Source organism: Solea senegalensis, unplaced genomic scaffold, assembly GCF_019176455.1.
Source record: "Solea senegalensis isolate Sse05_10M unplaced genomic scaffold, IFAPA_SoseM_1 scf7180000015610, whole genome shotgun sequence".
NCBI lineage: Eukaryota > Metazoa > Chordata > Actinopteri > Pleuronectiformes > Soleidae > Solea > Solea senegalensis.
Genome location: NW_025321385.1, coordinates 1 through 15965, shown reverse-complemented (window position 1 = coordinate 15965; position 15965 = coordinate 1). Strand labels below are relative to the sequence as shown.

At 45.5% G+C, this 15965-nt stretch overlaps 22 non-coding genes across 22 annotated transcripts; 14 read left to right on the top strand and 8 right to left on the bottom strand.

Moving 5' to 3' along the window:
- The first annotated feature begins 234 nt into the window (after positions 1-234).
- trnap-agg lies at positions 235-306 on the top strand. Its single transcript has one exon. It is a non-coding gene; the product is annotated as a tRNA-Pro (tRNA).
- Positions 307-965: 659 nt separating this feature from the next.
- trnap-ugg lies at positions 966-1037 on the top strand. The gene has a single exon. It is a non-coding gene; the product is annotated as a tRNA-Pro (tRNA).
- Positions 1038-1413: 376 nt separating this feature from the next.
- On the bottom strand, positions 1414-1496 carry trnal-cag. Its single transcript has one exon. It is a non-coding gene; the product is annotated as a tRNA-Leu (tRNA).
- Positions 1497-2037: 541 nt separating this feature from the next.
- Positions 2038-2109, top strand: trnap-agg. The gene has a single exon. It is a non-coding gene; the product is annotated as a tRNA-Pro (tRNA).
- Positions 2110-2768: 659 nt separating this feature from the next.
- Positions 2769-2840, top strand: trnap-ugg. The gene has a single exon. It is a non-coding gene; the product is annotated as a tRNA-Pro (tRNA).
- A 376-nt stretch (positions 2841-3216) lies between these two features.
- On the bottom strand, positions 3217-3299 carry trnal-cag. Its single transcript has one exon. It is a non-coding gene; the product is annotated as a tRNA-Leu (tRNA).
- Positions 3300-4197: 898 nt separating this feature from the next.
- On the bottom strand, positions 4198-4269 carry trnaq-cug. The gene has a single exon. It is a non-coding gene; the product is annotated as a tRNA-Gln (tRNA).
- Positions 4270-4985: 716 nt separating this feature from the next.
- On the top strand, positions 4986-5057 carry trnap-agg. The gene has a single exon. It is a non-coding gene; the product is annotated as a tRNA-Pro (tRNA).
- A 677-nt stretch (positions 5058-5734) lies between these two features.
- Positions 5735-5806, top strand: trnap-ugg. Its single transcript has one exon. It is a non-coding gene; the product is annotated as a tRNA-Pro (tRNA).
- A 349-nt stretch (positions 5807-6155) lies between these two features.
- Positions 6156-6238, bottom strand: trnal-cag. Its single transcript has one exon. It is a non-coding gene; the product is annotated as a tRNA-Leu (tRNA).
- Positions 6239-7104: 866 nt separating this feature from the next.
- Positions 7105-7176, top strand: trnap-agg. Its single transcript has one exon. It is a non-coding gene; the product is annotated as a tRNA-Pro (tRNA).
- Positions 7177-7835: 659 nt separating this feature from the next.
- On the top strand, positions 7836-7907 carry trnap-ugg. Its single transcript has one exon. It is a non-coding gene; the product is annotated as a tRNA-Pro (tRNA).
- Positions 7908-8953: 1046 nt separating this feature from the next.
- On the top strand, positions 8954-9025 carry trnap-agg. Its single transcript has one exon. It is a non-coding gene; the product is annotated as a tRNA-Pro (tRNA).
- Positions 9026-9688: 663 nt separating this feature from the next.
- trnap-ugg lies at positions 9689-9760 on the top strand. Its single transcript has one exon. It is a non-coding gene; the product is annotated as a tRNA-Pro (tRNA).
- A 376-nt stretch (positions 9761-10136) lies between these two features.
- On the bottom strand, positions 10137-10219 carry trnal-cag. Its single transcript has one exon. It is a non-coding gene; the product is annotated as a tRNA-Leu (tRNA).
- Positions 10220-11117: 898 nt separating this feature from the next.
- trnaq-cug lies at positions 11118-11189 on the bottom strand. The gene has a single exon. It is a non-coding gene; the product is annotated as a tRNA-Gln (tRNA).
- A 715-nt stretch (positions 11190-11904) lies between these two features.
- trnap-agg lies at positions 11905-11976 on the top strand. The gene has a single exon. It is a non-coding gene; the product is annotated as a tRNA-Pro (tRNA).
- Positions 11977-12644: 668 nt separating this feature from the next.
- Positions 12645-12716, top strand: trnap-ugg. The gene has a single exon. It is a non-coding gene; the product is annotated as a tRNA-Pro (tRNA).
- A 363-nt stretch (positions 12717-13079) lies between these two features.
- On the bottom strand, positions 13080-13162 carry trnal-cag. The gene has a single exon. It is a non-coding gene; the product is annotated as a tRNA-Leu (tRNA).
- An 898-nt stretch (positions 13163-14060) lies between these two features.
- trnaq-cug lies at positions 14061-14132 on the bottom strand. Its single transcript has one exon. It is a non-coding gene; the product is annotated as a tRNA-Gln (tRNA).
- Positions 14133-14867: 735 nt separating this feature from the next.
- On the top strand, positions 14868-14939 carry trnap-agg. Its single transcript has one exon. It is a non-coding gene; the product is annotated as a tRNA-Pro (tRNA).
- A 672-nt stretch (positions 14940-15611) lies between these two features.
- On the top strand, positions 15612-15683 carry trnap-ugg. Its single transcript has one exon. It is a non-coding gene; the product is annotated as a tRNA-Pro (tRNA).
- Positions 15684-15965: the final 282 nt, after the last annotated feature.

The following is a 15965-nucleotide window of genomic DNA, read 5'->3' as shown; positions in this document are numbered from 1 at the left end:
GTGGATGAGCGTTAAAACATCTTCAACCTAACTCCAGCAAGTCTTGTTGTCCACAGCAAACTCCTGACAATGATCTGGATGTCTAAGAACCTTCACAGACAGAACATAAAACATAGTCCAACAGTATCTTTTCACAATTTCCCTTGTCTTTTTAACTTAATCTGGTGATATTGTAATAGTTCTCACATACAATCTGTAACAGGAGACCTACATATAAAATGGTGCAAGCTTCGTGGCTCGTTGGTCTAGGGGTATGATTCTCGCTTAGGGTGCGAGAGGTCCCGGGTTCAAATCCCGGACGAGCCCTATACAGCCCCCGTTCTTCTGTCAGGAAGTCACGCTTACCTGCAACTTCTGCTCTGTTGGCTTTGCAATAGCAGTCGAAGGTCCTGGGTTGAAATCTCAGAGTGTTTCAACCATGAAGTTTGTCCTTGCCAAATGTACTGAATGACTCACACAGTCGAGCCCTATCTCAACTACAAATTCCGTCCTTACTAATGCGAGTTGTTTGTGACTGTGGTGGTATTGCACATTTAAAGTGGCAAACTCTATGAACCTGTCAACCATGATCAATAGGGATTTTGAATGAAAGTGAAGACTATTGAGAAATAAAGAGAGTGGAAGGAGAGACCTACTTGACTCACCTTTATACAAAGAAAAGGAATCCTAAAACATGTTATCTTATCGTAATCTTAGGCCTTAGCAGACATGCTTCCCTGGAGAAATGAGTACATTTTGTTGGTCTTATTCTCTGGCTGAAAGAGGTCCCACATTCAAAATCCCACACAAAACATCCACTGAACTATTGCAAGCATAAAGCCTCATCAATGTAAGTCCTTTGTGAGTGAGGTGGAATTGCGGGTTTGCAGATGTAGACTCAAAAGCTCTGTGACCCATTCTTGATGAGTATTTCTCACATAAAATCTGTAACACGCCACCTACATAGAATATTTCCCCTCTATAGAGGCTCGTTGGTCTAGGGGTATGATTCTCGCTTTGGGTGCGAGAGGTCCCGGGTTCAAATCCCGGACGAGCCCTCTGCAGGTGTGGTCCAATTATAACGTTTGAGATGTGGGAGTTCCCTGTTTCCTGGGACTTGCGCTAAGATTCTTGCAGAAAGGCCTTTCACACAGCACTGTTTCAACCATGAAACCAGTCAAGTCTTTGCCAAGTGTAGTGAATGTGACCAAGCTGGAATCTCGCATGCTTAAAGAGTCGTTTAATTTGCGCACGCACACCGAATGCAGGGAATCCAAGGAGCAGTGGGCACCACCTGAGTACACCAAGGGAGCAATGGCTGTGAATGGGGGCAAGTAGTTTGCTATGGGCTAGGCCAATTGTTGACGTGTCTAGGGATTTGAACGCCCAACTGTTCTGTTATGAGGCAAAGTCCGGCTGCCCCAAAAGTTATCCTGTCAGAAGTGGGATTCGAACCCACGCCTCCATGGGAGACTGCGACCTGAACGCAGCCCCTTGGACCGCTCGGCCATCCTGACTTGGCGGGTAGCTGTGACTTGTCCAGACCGGGCTGCGCATTTGCATCTGAAGAACAAAAGATACTCTGTTGATGACGAGAATGTCCACATTCTGGCCAAGGGGGACATATGGTTTGAAAGGGGAATGAAATAACCTTATTTTTTTAGCCTAGAAAACCATCACACAACAGAGAAGGTGGCCTAAGACACCAACTATTAGTCACCTACAATGCTGCCCTTAGCTCTTTTCCATTAGGGGTCAACAAGCAAACCACTGACAAACAAAGGTGAACTCCAACACACATTAGCAGAGTGGGTCTCTTGGATGAGAGGTGAAATATCTTCAACTTACCTCAAGCAAGACCACTTGATAAAAAGAAAATGAATGCAATGGCCGTGAAAGGTCCTGGGTTCAAATCCCAGAAAAGCCTTTCACACAGCAATGTTTCAACCATGAAGTTTGTCCTTGCCAAACTTTTTTAACTTAATCTGGTGATATTGTAATAGTTCTCACATACAATCTGTAACAGGAGACCTACATATAAAATGGTGCAAGCTTCGTGGCTCGTTGGTCTAGGGGTATGATTCTCGCTTAGGGTGCGAGAGGTCCCGGGTTCAAATCCCGGACGCGCCCTATACAGCCCCCGTTCTTCTGTCAGGACGTCACGCTTACCTGCAACTTCTGCTCTGTTGGCTTTGCAATAGCAGTCGAAGGTCCTGGGTTGAAATCTCAGAGTGTTTCAACCATGAAGTTTGTCCTTGCCAAATGTACTGAATGACTCACACAGTCGAGCCCTATCTCAACTACAAATTCCGTCCTTACTAATGCGAGTTGTTTGTGACTGTGGTGGTATTGCACATTTAAAGTGGCAAACTCTATGAACCTGTCAACCATGATCAATAGGGATTTTGAATGAAAGTGAAGACTATTGAGAAATAAAGAGAGTGGAAGGAGAGACCTACTTGACTCACCTTTATACAAAGAAAAGGAATCCTAAAACATGTTATCTTATCGTAATCTTAGGCCTTAGCAGACATGCTTCCCTGGAGAAATGAGTACATTTTGTTGGTCTTATTCTCTGGCTGAAAGAGGTCCCACATTCAAAATCCCACACAAAACATCCACTGAACTATTGCAAGCATAAAGCCTCATCAATGTAAGTCCTTTGTGAGTGAGGTGGAATTGCGGGTTTGCAGATGTAGACTCAAAAGCTCTGTGACCCATTCTTGATGAGTATTTCTCACATAAAATCTGTAACACGACACCTACATAGAATATTTCCCCTCTACAGAGGCTCGTTGGTCTAGGGGTATGATTCTCGCTTTGGGTGCAAGAAGTCCCGGGTTCAAATCCCGGACGAGCCCTCTGCAGGTGTGGTCCAATTATAACGTTTGAGATGTGGGAGTTCCCTGTTTCCTGGGACTTGCGCTACGGTTCTTGCAGAAAGGCCTTTCACACAGCACTGTTTCAACCATGAAACCAGTCAAGTCTTTGCCAAGTGTAGTGAATGTGACCAAGCTGGAATCTTGCATGCTTAAAGAGTCGTTTAATTTGCGCACGCACACCGAATGCAGGGAATCCAAGGAGCAGTGGGCACCACCTGAGTACACCAAGGGAGCAATGGCTGTGAATGGGGGCAAGTAGTTTGCTATGGGCTAGGCCAATTGTTGACGTGTCTAGGGATTTGAACGCCCAATTGTTCTGTTATGAGGCAAAGTCCGGCTGCCCCAAAAATTATCCTGTCAGAAGTGGGATTCGAACCCACGCCTCCATGGGAGACTGCGACCTGAACGCAGCGCCTTGGACCGCTCGGCCATCCTGACTTGGCGGGTAGCTGTGACTTGTCCAGACCGGGCTGCGCATTTGCATCTGAAGAACAAAAGATACTCTGTTGATGACGAGAATGTCCACATTCTGGCCAAGGGGGACATATGGTTTGAAAGGGGAATGAAATAACCTTATTTTTTTAGCCTAGAAAACCATCACACAACAGAGAAGGTGGCCTAAGACACCAACTATTAGTCACCTACAATGCTGCCCTTAGCTCTTTTCCATTAGGGGTCAACAAGCAAACCACTGACAAACAAAGGTGAACTCCAACACACATTAGCAGAGTGGGTCTCTTGGATGAGAGGTGAAATATCTTCAACTTACCTCAAGCAAGACCATTTGATAAAAAGAAAATGAATGCAATGGCTGTGAAAGGTCCTGGGTTCAAATCCCAGAAAAGCCTTTCACACAGCAATGTTTCAACCATGAAGTTTGTCCTTGCCAAATCTAACAGCCGTGGTAACGCAAGTTTGAAGAGGGTGGAGTTTAGTAGTTTAATTTGCGCACACACACCAGTGAGCAAACACATCCAATGCAAGCCAAGGACACTGGGCCTGCCTACGCCAAGGGAGCAATGGGTGTGAATGGGCGCGAGTTGTTTGCTATGGGGTATGCCAGTCCTTGACGTGTCCAGGGATTTGAACCACCAACTGTTCTGTTACTAGCCAAATGGTACTCCAGATAGTACAGCAGGTGAGGCGCAACAGAGGCAGACAGTCTTTAGTCAGCTTCCCCACCCCATTATACCAAAGGGGGCACTGAAGAAGGATCTGTTGGGAAGCTTTCTGACTTCTGAGCTGATCACAGCAACATGACAAACTTGCAGTCTTTTTCCAAGCTGTGCCACATTTCATTCTTCATCAATTTGGCTAGCGTAAATAGCAAAAAGACAGGTTCCACCGAGATTTGAACTCGGATTGCTGGATTCAGAGTCCAGAGTGCTAACCATTACACCATGGAACCACTGGGAACCACTGGGAACCACTGGGAACCACTGGGAACCACTGGGAACCACTGGGAACCACTGGGAACCACTGGGAACCACTGGGAACCCACCTGTGCAGTTGAAATGTTTTTAAAGTGTATAGAGTCAGGAAGGCCCTGCATTCAGGTGACAGTCTTTCCCTGAAGTTGTGGGTGAGAATCCTGCGTCTCTCAATAAAACTTTTCATCTGGATTGTGGTCTGGGCTGTTACAGAATACATCATACCACTCTGGTCAGAAGCTGGATTTTTACACTTATTCTGTGAGGTGTCTCTCAGGTGACCCCAACAACGGTCATTCCCAACTTGACTCAGGTGAAACTAACTACCCGGAAGTGGGTCAGAGTGTGAACGACCTGCGTTGTTCAATGTAACGTTTTCTTTACATGTATCCAGCTTACAGAGGCTAAATACCTGGATTTTTTTTTTTATCCACAAGACAGTCAGAAGTGAAGAAGCCTCGTGGATGAGCGTTAAAACATCTTCAACCTAACTCCAGCAAGTCTTGTTGTCCACAGCAAACTCCTGACAATGATCTGGATGTCTAAGAACCTTCACAGACAGAACATAAAACATAGTCCAACAGTATCTTTTCCCAATTTCCCTTGTCTTTTTAACTTAATCTGGTGATATTGTAATAGTTCTCACATACAATCTGTAACAGGAGACCTACATATAAAATGGCGCAAGGTTCGTGGCTCGTTGGTCTAGGGGTATGATTCTCGCTTAGGGTGCGAGAGGTCCCGGGTTCAAATCCCGGACGAGCCCTATACAGCCCCCGTTCTTCTGTCAGGACGTCACGCTTACCTGCAACTTCTGCTCTGTTGGCTTTGCAATAGCAGCCGAAGGTCCTGGGTTGAAATCTCAGATAAGCCTTTCACACAGCAGTGTTTCAACCATGAAGTTTGTCCTTGCCAAATGTACTGAATGACTCACACAGTCGAGCCCTATCTCAACTATAAATTCTGTTCTTACTAATGCGAGTTGTTTGTGACTGTGGTGGTATTGCACATTTAAAGTGGCAAACTCTATGAACCTGTCAACCATGATCAATAGGGATTTTGAATGAAAGTGAAGACTATTGAGAAATAAAGAGATTGGAAGGAGAGACCTACTTGACTCACCTTTATACAAAGAAAAGGAATCCTAAAACATGTTATCTTATCGTAATCTTAGGCCTTAGCAGACATGCTTCCCTGGAGAAATGAGTACATTTTGTTGGTCTTATTCTCTGGCTGAAAGAGGGCCCACATTCAAAATCCCACACAAAACATCCACTGAACTATTGCAAGCATAAAGCCTCATCAATGTAAGTCCTTTGTGAGTGAGGTGGAATTGCGGGTTTGCAGATGTAGACTCAAAAGCTCTGTGACCCATTCTTGATGAGTATTTCTCACATAAAATCTGTAACACGCCACCTACATAGAATATTTCCCCTCTATAGAGGCTCGTTGGTCTAGGGGTATGATTCTCGCTTTGGGTGCGAGAGGTCCCGGGTTCAAATCCCGGACGAGCCCTCTGCAGGTGTGGTCCAATTATAACGTTTGAGATGTGGGAGTTCCCTGTTTCCTGGGACTTGCGCTACGATTCTTGCAGAAAGGCCTTTCACACAGCACTGTTTCAACCATGAAACCAGTCAAGTCTTTGCCAAATGTAGTGAATGTGACCAAGCTGGAATCTCGCATGCTTACCGAATGCAGGGAATCCAAGGAGCAGTGGGCACCACCTGAGTACACCAAGGGAGCAATAGCTGTGAATGGGGGCAAGTAGTTTGCTATGGGCTAGGCCAATTGTTGACGTGTCTAGGGATTTGAACGCCCAACTGTTCTGTTATGAGGCAAAGTCCGGCTGCCCCAAAAGTTATCCTGTCAGAAGTGGGATTCGAACCCACGCCTCCATGGGAGACTGCGACCTGAACGCAGCGCCTTGGACCGCTCGGCCATCCTGACTTGGCAGGTGGCGGCGACATGTCCAGACCGGGCTGCCCATTTGCATCTGCAGAACAAAAGATACTCTTTTGATGACGAGAATGTCCACATTCTGGCCAAGGGGGACACATGGTCTGGAAGAGGAATGAAATCATCTTCTTTTTTTAACCTAGAAAACCATCACACAACAGAGAAGGTGGCCTAAGACACCAACTATTAGTCACCTACAATGCTGCCCTTAGCTCTTTTCCATTAGGGGTCAACACTGAACCACTGACAAACAAAGGTGAACGCCAACACACATTAGCAGAGTGTGTCTCTTGGATGAGAGGTGAAATGTCTTCAACATACCTCAAGCAAGACCACTTGATAAAAAGAAAATGAATGCAATGGCCGTGAAAGGTCCTGGGTTCAAATCCCAGAAAAGCCTTTCACACAGCAATGTTTCAACCATGAAGTTTGTCCTTGCCAAATCTAACAGCCGTGGTAACGCAAGTTTGAAGAGGGTGGAGTTTAGTAGTTTAATTTGCGCACACACACCAGTGAGCAAACACATCCAATGCATGTTTTCTTTACATGTATCCAGCTTACAGAGGCTAAATACCTGGATTTCTTTTTTTTATCCACAAGACAGTCAGAAGTGAAGAAGCCTCGTGGATGAGCGTTAAAACATCTTCAACCTAACTCCAGCAAGTCTTGTTGTCCACAGCAAACTCCTGACAATGATCTGGATGTCTAAGAACCTTCACAGACAGAACATAAAACATAGTCCAACAGTATCTTTTCCCAATTTCCCTTGTCTTTTTAACTTAATCTGGTGATATTGTAATAGTTCTCACATACAATCTCTAACAGGACACCTACATAGAAAATGGCGCAAGGTTCGTGGCTCGTTGGTCTAGGGGTATGATTCTCGCTTAGGGTGCGAGAGGTCCCGGGTTCAAATCCCGGACGAGCCCTATACAGCCCCCGTTCTTCTGTCAGGACGTCACGCTTCCCTGCAACTTCTGCTCTGTTGGCTTTGCAATAGCAGTCGAAGGTCCTGGGTTGAAATCTCAGAGTGTTTCAACCATGAAGTTTGTCCTTGCCAAATGTACTGAATGACTCACACAGTCGAGCCCTATCTCAACTACAAATTCCGTCCTTACTAATGCGAGTTGTTTGTGACTGTGGTGGTATTGCACATTTAAAGTGGCAAACTCTATGAACCTGTCAACCATGATCAATAGGGATTTTGAATGAAAGTGAAGACTATTGAGAAATAAAGAGATTGGAAGGAGAGACCTACTTGACTCACCTTTATACAAAGAAAAGGAATCCTAAAACATGTTATCTTATCGTAATCTTAGGCCTTAGCAGACATGCTTCCCTGGAGAAATGAGTACATTTTGTTGGTCTTATTCTCTGGCTGAAAGAGGTCCCACATTCAAAATCCCACACAAAACATCCACTGAACTATTGCAAGCATAAAGCCTCATCAATGTAAGGCCTTTGTGAGTGAGGTGGAATTGCGGGTTTGCAGATGTAGACTCAAAAGCTCTGTGACCCATTCTTGATGAGTATTTCTCACATAAAATCTGTAACACGACACCTACATAGAATATTTCCCCTCTATAGAGGCTCGTTGGTCTAGGGGTATGATTCTCGCTTTGGGTGCGAGAGGTCCCGGGTTCAAATCCCGGACGAGCCCTCTGCAGGTGTGGTCCAATTATAACGTTTGAGATGTGGGAGTTCCCTGTTTCCTGGGACTTGCGCTACGGTTCTTGCAGAAAGGCCTTTCACACAGCACTGTTTCAACCATGAAACCAGTCAAGTCTTGGGAGACTACTTTGACCTGAGCATGGCTGTGGACCGCTCGGCCATCCTGACTTGGCGGGTAGCTGTGACATGTCCAGACCGGGCTGCCCATTTGCATCTGAAGAACAAAAGATACTCTGTTGATGACGAGAATGTCCACATTCTGGCCAAGGGGGACATATGGTTTGAAAGGGGAATGAAATAACCTTATTTTTTTAGCCTAGAAAACCATCACACAACAGAGAAGTTGGCCTAAGACACCAACTATTAGTCACCTACAATGCTGCCCTTAGCTCTTTTCCATTAGGGGTCAACAAGCAAACCACTGACAAACAAAGGTGAACTCCAACACACATTAGCAGAGTGGGTCTCTTGGATGAGAGGTGAAATATCTTCAACTTACCTCAAGCAAGACCACTTGATAAAAAGAAAATGAATGCAATGGACGTGAAAGGTCCTGGGTTCAAATCCCAGAAAAGCCTTTCACACAGCAATGTTTCAACCATGAAGTTTGTCCTTGCCAAATCTAACAGCCGTGGTAACGCAAGTTTGAAGAGGGTGGAGTTTAGTAGTTTAATTTGCGCACACACACCAGTGAGCAAACACATCCAATGCACGTTTTCTTTACATGTATCCAGCTTACAGAGGCTAAATACCTGGATTTCTTTTTTTTATCCACAAGACAGTCAGAAGTGAAGAAGCCTCGTGGATGAGCGTTAAAACATCTTCAACCTAACTCCAGCAAGTCTTGTTGTCCACAGCAAACTCCTGACAATGATCTGGATGTCTAAGAACCTTCACAGACAGAACATAAAACATAGTCCAACAGTATCTTTTCCCAATTTCCCTTGTCTTTTTAACTTAATCTGGTGATATTGTAATAGTTCTCACATACAATCTGTAACAGGACACCTACATAGAAAATGGCGCAAGGTTCGTGGCTCGTTGGTCTAGGGGTATGATTCTCGCTTAGGGTGCGAGAGGTCCCGGGTTCAAATCCCGGACGAGCCCTATACAGCCCCCGTTCTTCTGTCAGGACGTCACGCTTACCTGCAACTTCTGCTCTGTTGGCTTTGCAATAGCAGTCGAAGGTCCTGGGTTGAAATCTCAGAGTGTTTCAACCATGAAGTTTGTCCTTGCCAAATGTACTGAATGACTCACACAGTTGAGCCCTATCTCAACTACAAATTCCGTCCTTACTAATGCGAGTTGTTTGTGACTGTGGTGGTATTGCACATTTAAAGTGGCAAACTCTATGAACCTGTCAACCATGATCAATAGGGATTTTGAATGAAAGTGAAGACTATTGAGAAATAAAGAGAGTGGAAGGAGAGACCTACTTGACTCACCTTTATACAAAGAAAAGGAATCCTAAAACATGTTATCTTATCGTAATCTTAGGCCTTAGCAGACATGCTTCCCTGGAGAAATGAGTACATTTTGTTGGTCTTATTCTCACTTTGGCTGAAAGAGGTCCCACATTCAAAATCCCACACAAAACATCCACTGAACTATTGCAAGCATAAAGCCTCATCAATGTAAGTCCTTTGTGAGTGAGGTGGAATTGCGGGTTTGCAGATGTAGACTCAAAAGCTCTGTGACACATTCTTGATGAGTATTTCTCACATAAAATCTGTAACACGACACCTACATAGAATATTTCCCCTCTATAGAGGCTCGTTGGTCTAGGGGTATGATTCTCGCTTTGGGTGCGAGAGGTCCCGGGTTCAAATCCTGGACGAGCCCTCTGCAGGTGTGGTCCAATTATAGCGTTTGAGATGTGGGAGTTCCCTGTTTCCTGGGACTTGCGCTACGATTCTTGCAGAAAGGCCTTTCACACAGCACTGTTTCAACCATGAAACCAGTCAAGTCTTTGCCAAGTGTAGTGAATGTGACCAAGCTGGAATCTCGCATGCTTAAAGAGTCGTTTAATTTGCGCACGCACACCGAATGCAGGGAATCCAAGGAGCAGTGGGCACCACCTGAGTACACCAAGGGAGCAATGGCTGTGAATGGGGGCAAGTAGTTTGCTATGGGCTAGGCCAATTGTTGACGTGTCTAGGGATTTGAACGCCCAACTGTTCTGTTATGAGGCAAAGTCCGGCTGCCCCAAAAGTTATCCTGTCAGAAGTGGGATTCGAACCCACGCCTCCATGGGAGACTGCGACCTGAACGCAGCGCCTTGGACCGCTCGGCCATCCTGACTTGGCGGGTAGCTGTGACTTGTCCAGACCGGGCTGCCCATTTGCATCTGAAGAACAAAAGATACTCTGTTGATGACGAGAATGTCCACATTCTGGCCAAGGGGGACATATGGTTTGAAAGGGGAATGAAATAACCTTATTTTTTTAGCCTAGAAAACCATCACACAACAGAGAAGGTGGCCTAAGACACCAACTATTAGTCACCTACAATGCTGCCCTTAGCTCTTTTCCATTAGGGGTCAACAAGCAAACCACTGACAAACAAAGGTGAACTCCAACACACATTAGCAGAGTGGGTCTCTTGGATGAGAGGTGAAATATCTTCAACTTACCTCAAGCAAGACCACTTGATAAAAAGAAAATGAATGCAATGGCCGTGAAAAGTCCTGGGTTCAAATCCCAGAAAAGCCTTTCACACAATAATGTTTCAACCATGAAGTTTGTCCTTGCCAAATCTAACAGCCGTGGTAACGCAAGTTTGAAGAGGGTGGAGTTTAGTAGTTTAATTTGGGCACACACACCAGTGAGCAAACACATCCAATGCAAGCCAAGGACACTGGGCCTGCCTACGCCAAGGGAGCAATGGGTGTGAATGGGCGCGAGTTGTTTGCTATGGGGTATGCCAGTCCTTGACGTGTCCAGGGATTTGAACCACCAACTGTTCTGTTACTAGCCAAATGGTACTCCAGATAGTACAGCAGGTGAGGCGCAACAGAGGCAGACAGTCTTTAGTCAGCTTCCCCACCCCATTATACCAAAGGGGGCACTGAAGAAGGATCTGTTGGGAAGCTTTCTGACTTCTGAGCTGATCACAGCAACATGACAAACTTGCAGTCTTTTTCCAAGCTGTGCCACATTTCATTCTTCATCAATTTGGCTAGCGTAAATACCAAAAAGACAGGTTCCACCGAGATTTGAACTCGGATTGCTGGATTCAGAGTCCAGAGTGCTAACCATTACACCATGGAACCACTGGGAACCACTGGGAACCACTGGGAACCACTGGGAACCACTGGGAACCACTGGGAACCACTGGGAACCACTGGGAACCACTGGGAACCCACCTGTGCAGTTGAAATGTTTTTAAAGTGTATAGAGTCAGGAAGGCCCTGCATTCAGGTGACAGTCTTTCCCTGAAGTTGTGGGTGAGAATCCTGCGTCTCTCAATAAAACTTTTCATCTGGATTGTGGTCTGGGCTGTTACAGAATACATCATACCACTCTGGTCAGAAGCTGGATTTTTACACTTATTCTGTGAGGTGTCTCTCAGGTGACCCCAACAACGGTCATTCCCAACTTGACTCAGGTGAAACTAACTATCCGGAAGTGGGTCAGAGTGTGAACGACCTGCGTTGTTCAATGTAACGTTTTCTTTACATGTATCCAGCTTACAGAGGCTAAATACCTGGATTTTTTTTTTATCCACAAGACAGTCAGAAGTGAAGAAGCCTCGTGGATGAGCGTTAAAACATCTTCAACCTAACTCCAGCAAGTCTTGTTGTCCACAGCAAACTCCTGACAATGATCTGGATGTCTAAGAACCTTCACAGACAGAACATAAAACATAGTCCAACAGTATCTTTTCCCAATTTCCCTTGTCTTTTTAACTTAATCTGGTGATATTGTAATAGTTCTCACATACAATCTGTAACAGGAGACCTACATATAAAATGGCGCAAGGTTCGTGGCTCGTTGGTCTAGGGGTATGATTCTCGCTTAGGGTGCGAGAGGTCCCGGGTTCAAATCCCGGACGAGCCCTATACAGCCCCCGTTCCTCTGTCAGGACGTCACGCTTACCTGCAACTTCTGCTTTGCAATAGCAGTCGAAGGTCCTGGGTTGAAATTTCAGATAAGCTTTTCACACAGCAGTGTTTCAACCATGAAGTTTGTCCTTGCCAAATGTACTGAATGACTCACACAGTCGAGCCCTATCTCAACTATAAATTCTGTTCTTACTAATGCGAGTTGTTTGTGACTGTGGTGGTATTGCACATTTAAAGTGGCAAACTCTATGAACCTGTCAACCATGATCAATAGGGATTTTGAATGAAAGTGAAGACTATTGAGAAATAAAGAGATTGGAAGGAGAGACCTACTTGACTCACCTTTATACAAAGAAACGGAATCCTAAAACATGTTATCTTATCGTAATCTTAGGCCTTAGCAGACATGCTTCCCTGGAGAAATGAGTACATTTTGTTGGTCTTATTCTCTGGCTGAAAGAGGTCCCACATTCAAAATCCCACACAAAACATCCACTGAACTATTGCAAGCATAAAGCCTCATCAATGTAAGTCCTTTGTGAGTGAGGTGGAATTGCGGGTTTGCAGATGTAGACTCAAAAGCTCTGTGACCCATTCTTGATGAGTATTTCTCACATAAAATCTGTAACACGACACCTACATAGAATATTTCCCCTCTATAGAGGCTCGTTGGTCTAGGGGTATGATTCTCGCTTTGGGTGCGAGAGGTCCCGGGTTCAAATCCCGGACGAGCCCTCTGCAGGTGTGGTCCAATTATAGCGTTTGAGATGTGGGAGTTCCCTGTTTCCTGGGACTTGCGCTACGATTCTTGCAGAAAGGCCTTTCACACAGCACTGTTTCAACCATGAAACCAGTCAAGTCTTTGCCAAGTGTAGTGAATGTGACCAAGCTGGAATCTCGCATGCTTAAAGAGTCGTTTAATTTGAATGCAGGGAATCCAAGGAGCAGTGGGCACCACCTGAGTACACCAAGGGAGCAATGGCTGTGAATGGGGGCAAGTAGTTTGCTATGGGCTAGGCCAATTGTTGACGGGTCTAGGGATTTGAACGCCCAACTGTTCTGTTATGAGGCAAAGTCCGGCTGCCCCAAAAGTTATCCTGTCAGAAGTGGGATTCGAACCCACGCCTCCATGGGAGACTGCGACCTGAACGCAGCGCCTTGGACCGCTCGGCCATCCTGACTTGGCGGGTAGCTGTGACTTGTCCAGACCGGGCTGCCCATTTGCATCTGAAGAACAAAAGATACTCTGTTGATGACGAGAATGTCCACATTCTGGCCAAGGGGGACATATGGTTTGAAAGGGGAATGAAATAACCTTATTTTTTTAGCCTAGAAAACCATCACACAACAGAGAAGGTGGCCTAAGACACCAACTATTAGTCACCTACAATGCTGCCCTTAGCTCTTTTCCATTAGGGGTCAACAAGCAAACCACTGACAAACAAAGGTGAACACCAACACACATTAGCAGAGTGGGTCTCTTGGATGAGAGGTGAAATATCTTCAACTTACCTCAAGCAAGACCACTTGATAAAAAGAAAATGAATGCAATGGCCGTGAAAAGTCCTGGGTTCAAATCCCAGAAAAGCCTTTCACACAATAATGTTTCAACCATGAAGTTTGTCCTTGCCAAATCTAACAGCCGTGGTAACGCAAGTTTGAAGAGGGTGGAGTTTAGTAGTTTAATTTGGGCACACACACCAGTGAGCAAACACATCCAATGCAAGCCAAGGACACTGGGCCTGCCTACGCCAAGGGAGCAATGGGTGTGAATGGGAGCGAGTTGTTTGCTATGGGGTATGCCAGTCCTTGACGTGTCCAGGGATTTGAACCACCAACTGTTCTGTTACTAGCCAAATGGTACTCCAGATAGTACAGCAGGTGAGGCGCAACAGAGGCAGACAGTCTTTAGTCAGCTTCCCCACCCCATTATACCAAAGGGGGCACTGAAGAAGGATCTGTTGGGAAGCTTTCTGACTTCTGAGCTGATCACAGCAACATGCCAAACTTGCAGTCTTTTTCCAAGCTGTGCCACATTTCATTCTTCATCAATTTGGCTAGCGTAAATACCAAAAAGACAGGTTCCACCGAGATTTGAACTCGGATTGCTGGATTCAGAGTCCAGAGTGCTAACCATTACACCATGGAACCGCTGGGAACCGCTGGGAACCGCTGGGAACCGCTGGGAACCGCTGGGAACCGCTGGGAACCGCTGGGAACCGCTGGGAACCGCTGGGAACCGCTGGGAACCACTGGGAACCCACCTGTGCAGTTGAAATGTTTTTAAAGTGTATAGAGTCAGGAAGGCCCTGCATTCAGGTGACAGTCTTTCCCTGAAGTTGTGGGTGAGAATCCTGCGTCTCTCAATAAAACTTTTCATCTGGATTGTGGTCTGGGCTGTTACAGAATACATCATACCACTCTGGTCAGAAGCTGGATTTTTACACTTATTCTGTGAGGTGTCTCTCAGGTGACCCCAACAACGGTCATTCCCAACTTGACTCAGGTGAAACTAACTACCCGGAAGTGGGTCAGAGTGTGAACGACCTGCGTTGTTCAATGTAACGTTTTCTTTACATGTATCCAGCTTACAGAGGCTAAATACCTGGATTTTTTTTTTATCCACAAGACAGTCAGAAGTGAAGAAGCCTCGTGGATGAGCGTTAAAACATCTTCAACCTAACTCCAGCAAGTCTTGTTGTCCACAGCAAACTCCTGACAATGATCTGGATGTCTAAGAACCTTCACAGACAGAACATAAAACATAGTCCAACAGTATATTTTCCCAATTTCCCTTGTCTTTTTAACTTAATCTGGTGATATTGTAATAGTTCTCACATACAATCTGTAACAGGAGACCTACATATAAAATGGCACAAGGTTCGTGGCTCGTTGGTCTAGGGGTATGATTCTCGCTTAGGGTGCGAGAGGTCCCGGGTTCAAATCCCGGACGAGCCCTATACAGCCCCCGTTCTTCTGTCAGGAAGTCACGCTTACCTGCAACTTCTGCTTTGCAAAAGCAGTTGAAGGTCCTGGGTTGAAATCTCAGATAAGCCTTTCACACAGCAGTGTTTCAACCATGAAGTTTGTCCTTGCCAAATGTACTGAATGACTCACACAGTCGAGCCCTATCTCAACTATAAATTCTGTTCTTACTAATGCGAGTTGTTTGTGACTGTGGTGGTATTGCACATTTAAAGTGGCAAACTCTATGAACCTGTCAACCATGATCAATAGGGATTTTGAATGAAAGTGAAGACTATTGAGAAATAAAGAGATTGGAAGGAGAGACCTACTTGACTCACCTTTATACAAAGAAAAGGAATCCTAAAACATGTTATCTTATCGTAATCTTAGGCCTTAGCAGACATGCTTCCCTGGAGAAATGAGTACATTTTGTTGGTCTTATTCTCACTTTGGCTGAAAGAGGTCCCACATTCAAAATCCCACACAAAACATTCACTGAACTGTTGCAAGCATAAATCCTCATCAATGTAAGTCCTTTGTGACTGAGGTGGAATTGCGGGTTTGCAGATGTAGACTCAAAAGCTCTGTGACCCATTCTTGACGAGTATTTCTCACATAAAATCTGTACCAGGACACCTACATAGAATATGGCACAAAGGTTGTGGCTCGTTGGTCTAGGGGTATGATTCTCGCTTTGGGTGCGAGAGGTCCCGGGTTCAAATCCCGGACGAGCCCTCTGCAGGTGTGGTCCAATTATAACGTTTGAGATGTGGGAGTTCCCTGTTTCCTGGGACTTGCGCTACGGTTCTTGCAGAAAGGCCTTTCACACAGCACTGTTTCAACCATGAAACCAGTCAAGTCTTTGCCAAGTGTAGTGAATGTGACCAAGCTGGAATCTCGCATGCTTAAAGAGTCGTTTAATTTGCGCACGCACACTGAATGCAGGGAATCCAAGGAGCAGTGGGCACCACCTGATTACACCAAGGGAGCAATAGCTGTGAATGGGGGCAAGTAGTT